The 6,070-nt window shown below is 45.2% G+C and overlaps 1 protein-coding gene across 1 annotated transcript in view; it reads right to left on the reverse strand.

The window, feature by feature from the left end:
- The window catches only part of SEC16B (SEC16 homolog B, endoplasmic reticulum export factor), a 43,987-nt gene extending 43,753 nt beyond the window's left edge, over nt 1–234 (reverse strand). The window contains exon 1 of the mRNA XM_073356480.1: nt 173–234. The gene's annotated coding sequence lies outside the window, so the exon portion shown is untranslated. The remainder of the gene's footprint in view (nt 1–172) is intronic.
- Nucleotides 235–6,070: the final 5,836 nt, after the last annotated feature.

Genomic DNA, 6,070 nt, shown 5'->3' on the forward strand with positions numbered 1-6,070 from the left:
ACGGATTATAAAGTTCTCAGTTTGGCTGTAGCAGAAAGGCAATTAATCTCTATTGGGTCCTATTACAAATCAAGCCTCACAAATCTGGAAGTCCCTCCCCTCCCCCCGCTTTCTTCCCCCTTCAATAAATCCGGTTATTCTCTACCGTGAATACTGAAAAGTAGCTACTTACACCGCCTACCCCTAAAGCAAAGGCTGGGCTGCTGCATCCCATCCTGACAGGCTCTGCCCCGGCTCCCTAGCAAGGATGCTCCCACACACACAGGCTCTGCCACGTCAGCTGGCCGGAATCTTCATACTGAAGCCTTTGCTGGTGGTCGGAACGATTAGCTCCGAGCACCAATGCAAAGAGAGAAGGCAGAAAGGCCTCTCCAGCTGCTGAATTCTGCCATATTGAGAAGGTCCTTGTGGGGGAAGAAGGTCCTTCAGTGCTCATGTGCCACGCGCCACTGGAGTTTCTGTGTAACACTTATAATGTTCCTCCTTTGTCTCTCCAGCCACAAAACTGATGTTATCTCACTCTGAACTGTACAGAAAGAGTATCAGCGTTGCAGATTTACTCAGTGGCAGATAAAATGGGGATAGGCTGAAGGGCTAATCCCAATGACTGGACTCTGTTGTATACCTGGACTTCTGTTGCCACCTGGTCTGTACAATGTTGCATGGTTAATAATAAAAAGAAAAGGAGTACTAGTGGCACCTTAGAGACTAACCAATTTATTTGAGCATAAGCTACTCTGAAACCCATCGTTAATAATGTAAATTAAAACATGCCAACTGCAGGAACATTCCAGGGGCAAGCTGGCCCCATCCAGGGGAACACCTGCAATGACAGCATTAGTCACTTGCTACCCAGACCAGAGAAACATAATTTAGTATATATTTAAATTCACTAAAAATCAAAATGATATATATTTTCAATGCTATAAAACTGGCTCCTATGTATAATATTGAAAATCCATGGCAAAGGTATATGATTCTTATACATGTGTTATTAATATAGTTTAGTTATATATTTGGTTAGAAAGATTGCTTCATATACTGACAACATTATAACAGAAATGCCATAGTTGTCACATTAGATTTAGATATCATTAATACTTGCAAGTTAGACCATCAACTTTTTAGGGCAGGGGCTGCCTCTTACTATATGGTAATGCAGGGCTCAGCCCAATAGGCTGTAATCGTGATCAGGGCCTCTGACACCAACAGTGCTAAATCTCAGCCATGTGAATGATCCACTGAAAGTCTGCACGGTTAGGCCTGTACTTTGAAAATTATACAGACTATATATGTGCATTACTGCTAAATCAGAAGGTTGCCTTAAAAATTGTGAGATTTTAAAATATAATAAATTCTGGGTTCTTTTTATTTGCCTTCTATTTCTGAGCCTTTAAGGTACACTCAGAACATGTCTTAAAGCTTTCTTTTACAATCACTAGCCCTACAATCTTACTTTTATTTAACTGAAAGCTGAAATTCTCACGTAATCGTGACTCCAGGAACTGGGGATTTAAGGAAAACACCAAATATCACAAGACCCGCAATAAAACCGTGGGAGTGGTCAACACTGCCGAGACCTGGTTCAGATCTCAGCTGTATCCCATAGATTTCTAATATTAAGAAATACATATGAAAAATGTGTTGCTCCCATATGAGCTAGAGCCCAAAACCTGGACCTAACTTGAGCAAAATGCAGCCATATAGCGCAGGGAAGGCAGCAGGGGGTGAGTAGCCTTTGAATCAAGATGCAGCACTGCATGCTGGAACCTACTACCATCTGCAGCCCACTCCTCTGTGAGCTTCTCCCTTGCTTGGGAGTACCTTATAAACAGGGGAGCAGCAAACTGCTTGCACAGAGGAATGGGGTGCAGATGGTAGTCTCAGCATGCAGTGCACCATCTTGATTCAAATAGGCAGATCAAAATGGAGCTGGGGCCTCCCATCCAGCCTGCAGAAGAGGGCAGCCATAGGCCACACTGTAGAATTCCGTGCGTTCCACTCGGTCCACCCTGCTGCAGAGATGTGTTTTCCTTTAGAAAATGTGAATCAGAGCCAACAACTCTCTGGCATTGGCGTCTACTTTTGTTGCAGCTTTCATTTTCTTTCCGAGGGGAATATATTTGCATTTCAAAAACGAACAAAAAGACTTCTATTATGTGACTAGGTAACAATGTTACTCTCCACCAAGAATGAGGCAAGCTGCACACAGCTATCCAGCTGTGATATGGAATCGCTGCTTGCTACTGTTAAAAGGGTAAATACAATAAGGAATCAGTATTGGCAGAGGGTTGAGCAAAATCCGCCTATGAGGTCTTTTCTATTAAAATAAGTTTAAAACTCCCAGGTGGTTGGAAAGGAGCATCAGAATGAGCCTGTGGGACGAGGGAAAATGTTGGCACTTTGCTTGTGGTCCACCAGCCATTCTTCTTCTCCCCACCCTCCATTTTTTCCTTCCCCCACCCAACTGGTGGCTACTCACACTCTGCCACCTTCCCTGCTCCATATGGTAAGCCATGTTCCCTGTCCCACAGAGCTTTAGGGCCCAGTCATCCAATCCTTTACTCACACAAGTCAACCTTGCGCTTGTAGGCAGTCCCAGCACCTAAATTATACCACTGAAATCCAGGTGGCTGTTCAGATGGGTGAGGATTATTTCAATGAACAAGACCTTGCAGGAATCTGATGGAAACCAGACAGAGGTCCCAGCTGCAATGTAAAATCTACTGTGTCAGGAGCTGTTACGACATGTCGTCCCATGACACAGTTCAAACACAGTTTGGTGTTGCAGCCTGTCATAGATGGGACAAAACCATGTCTGAAATGTTCACAAATCAAGCTACAGTCTTAGGGCTTGTCTACACTTACCGGGTGCCACTGTAGTGCTTCATTGAAGACTCTGGCTATGCCAACAGGAGGGCTTCTCCCATCAGCATAGATAATCCACCTCCCCGACAGGCAACAACTAGGTTGATGAGAGAATTCTCCTGTTGACCTAGCCCGATCTACAGTGGGGTTTAGGTAGGTTTATCTGTGTCGCTCAGGGGTGTAGATTTTTGACACCCCTGAGCAACATAGTTATAGTAACCTAATTTCCTAGTGCAGACCATGCTGGAGCTCTTTTGCGATTCTGGGACTGCATGGTCACCTGTGCTGATGAGCTCTGCATGATCACTTGTGCTGATCAGCTTGCCATGCTGGCCAAACAGGAAATGAAAGTTTCCGGGACTTTTCCTGTCTACCTGGCCAGTGCATCTGAGTTGAGAGTGCTGTCCAGAGCAGTCACGATGGAGCACTCTGGGATAGCTCCCGGAGGCCAATACCATTGAATTGCGTCCACACTACCCCAAATTTGACCCAGTGAGGTTGATTTTAGAGCTAAACCCCTCACCGGGGAGGAGTACAGAAATCAATTTTAAGGGCCCTTTAAGTTGACAAAGCAGGCTTGGTCGTGTGGACAGGTGCAGGGTTAAATCAACCTAATGCTGCTAAATTTGACCTAAACTCATAGTGTAGACCAGGGCTAAGAGCTCTGAGCAAGGAGCTGAGGAAATTGAACACCAAAGGCATAAAACAAAACCATAAATAACGTTCAAGTCAATAAGAGTGTCTAAAATCTTCAGGGTCATGATAATTTATTTCTACAGCTGGTTTAAAAATTCATCACAGCAGAAGCAAGTTGGAGAAAGGCCAGAACAAAGGAAAGGAAGCAGAGAGTTGAGATAAAAGCAAGAAGAGATCGGGGTTTGCCACTCACACCTATTTTCAGCCTGAGTCCTACAAGGCTAATTCAAAAGCTGCTAAAATTCCTCTTTGAGTTACAAAATTATCGCATCGCAACAGAACATCCAGTGGCAATGTAAACATCAGAGCAAGTTATTGTGCAGTAACCTCTCTAAGGTGACTCTCAATGATACGTTATAGTAGTTGGCATATTTAAAAGTGTGCCCTGCCATACAGACTCAATGCATCATGAATTCTGTAGTGTCTTGGTTTTGCAATCATCACAGCATAACCATATGGATCCAGATCCTCAGCCAGTGGAAACTGACTTCAATGGAGCTACTCCACATTACACCAGATAAGGTTCTGGCCCAAGATTCAGTACAAAAGACCTTAATCTGAACAAATTAAGGCAGTTGGCAATCCCATCAAGTACCATCATAAAGTGGTAAAAAGAGAATTGTGAACTTCCCAGAGGAGAGACAAGAAAAGACACAACATAATGTGGGGCAATGGTGCCTTGATTTCAACACAGAGTTACACCAGCAAGGGATCTGGCCCCGTCTACAGTTCCAGCTACAGCCAACCTTCAGAACAACACACAGCTCAGAGCTGGGATTTGCACACCTACTGCTGAATTTTTAATGAAAACACACACTTCAGTTCACTGGCACTGCAAAACACAAAGCATTTTGTACCTTCTCTACCATGTGTTCTGAAATTAAAAGGCTTCCTGTTAGGCAAAAAGAAAAGTCAAGGGACCTTGACTACAGAGCATCCATTATTCAAAGTTTTGCTGAAATCTGATTGTGGTCTTGAAAGGAAAAAAATCACAGAAGTTTTCTAGTCCATGCTCAGTTTATTTCCAGCTCAATTTTTTCCTAATTACAAGTATCAAAACTCTGGGCATTTTGGAAGATCAGAAGAAAACATTCACCCTGCCTGACAGAGCTCCTTGGTAGCAGCTATAGACTTTTATTTCAATGCTGCAGAGGTGTGCCCTTTTCTAACGCATGTTCCTTTTCCATTGGGTTTGTGTGAAGGGGCTCATGATACTTGAGGAGCGGGTAGCGTTGGAGTCATTGGATGCCTTACCAACCTTTGCCATGTGAGGAGGTTATTTACCTTTGTAATCCTGAGTCAGGTTGGGTGACAGACTGAGGCCAGGAAATAAAGTTCAGTTTCTTGCAGCATGTCTGGGTGTCACATCTTTAATGCCTGGTGTCACAGCTAAACTAGGGCCCAGATTCCAAGAGGGCTTTGCTCCTGTTATGACGCTCCACACCCACCATCCTATGCTCTGTTGACAATCAGGCCCCAATTGCAGGTGCTGAGCACTTGAAAATCCGGCCTGCCATCTTGCACAAAGATGGAGAGGTAGGGTCAGAGGGCAGGGCAAGGGTTCTGAATCTCCTGAGCGGTACGTTCTATAGGACATATTGTGTCAGCAAGCCCTCCAGGGATTTCTGGTCACGCAGCCCCTTTTCCACAGGCTGTCTGGGAAACGATCCATGGAAATCCTTCTGACTTATCCCATCAGGGAATGAATGGAGTTGCTGGCAAGGCCCTCCAATCCCATAGATGTTGGTACATATACCCAGAAGGGCAGGGTCTCTGTTCTGTGCCCCAGCCCTCCCTATTCCCTCCAGCAAGGATCACAGCTCCCTAGACTCCCTGCTGTCACCTAGGCTCACCTTCCCTCAGAGGGTTCTGAGAGCAAGGAGGAGGAATCAGCTTGATTTTACGTGGGGAAATTATAGGAGATTTGAGGGCCCTTCTCCCAAGCTGCAGATCCCACCCATGAGAAGATCATACTTATGTGGCTTCTGCAGCGTGAAGCAGAACGTTATGCCATAGGGTCAACTCAGGCCTCCCCTCCCCACGCGCAGGCTTCTTTGGATAAACGGATGAAAAGACCTGGAGACTGTAGTCCTGTATCCCCGATCTAATGGAGTGTACACCTATACACCTCCCCATTTCTGATCTGAAGGGACTACCGCTAAGCCACAGAAGGTAGTTCAGCCTCAAACGCATTCATTCCTTGGCCTCTCTGTACACACACACACCTGCCAGCAAGGCAGCTAAACTGTGATGCTGACTTTTGTCCCTTGGGCCTGGACTGAGTTCACTAGCCAGATTCCAGACAGAAATGATTGTCACTGCTGACCCACATAGGGTTGACAACCCTCCAGGATTGTCCTGGAGTCTCCAGGAATTAAAGATTAATCTTTAATTAAAGATAATGTCATGTGATGAAACCTCCAGGAATTCATCCAACCAAAGTTGGTAACCCTAGACCCAGACCCCATTCAGACTGGCCAGCTAGAGGGGACTGGATGTGTATTCT

This window comes from Lepidochelys kempii, chromosome 8 (genome assembly GCF_965140265.1).
Source record: "Lepidochelys kempii isolate rLepKem1 chromosome 8, rLepKem1.hap2, whole genome shotgun sequence".
Taxonomy (NCBI): domain Eukaryota; kingdom Metazoa; phylum Chordata; order Testudines; family Cheloniidae; genus Lepidochelys; species Lepidochelys kempii.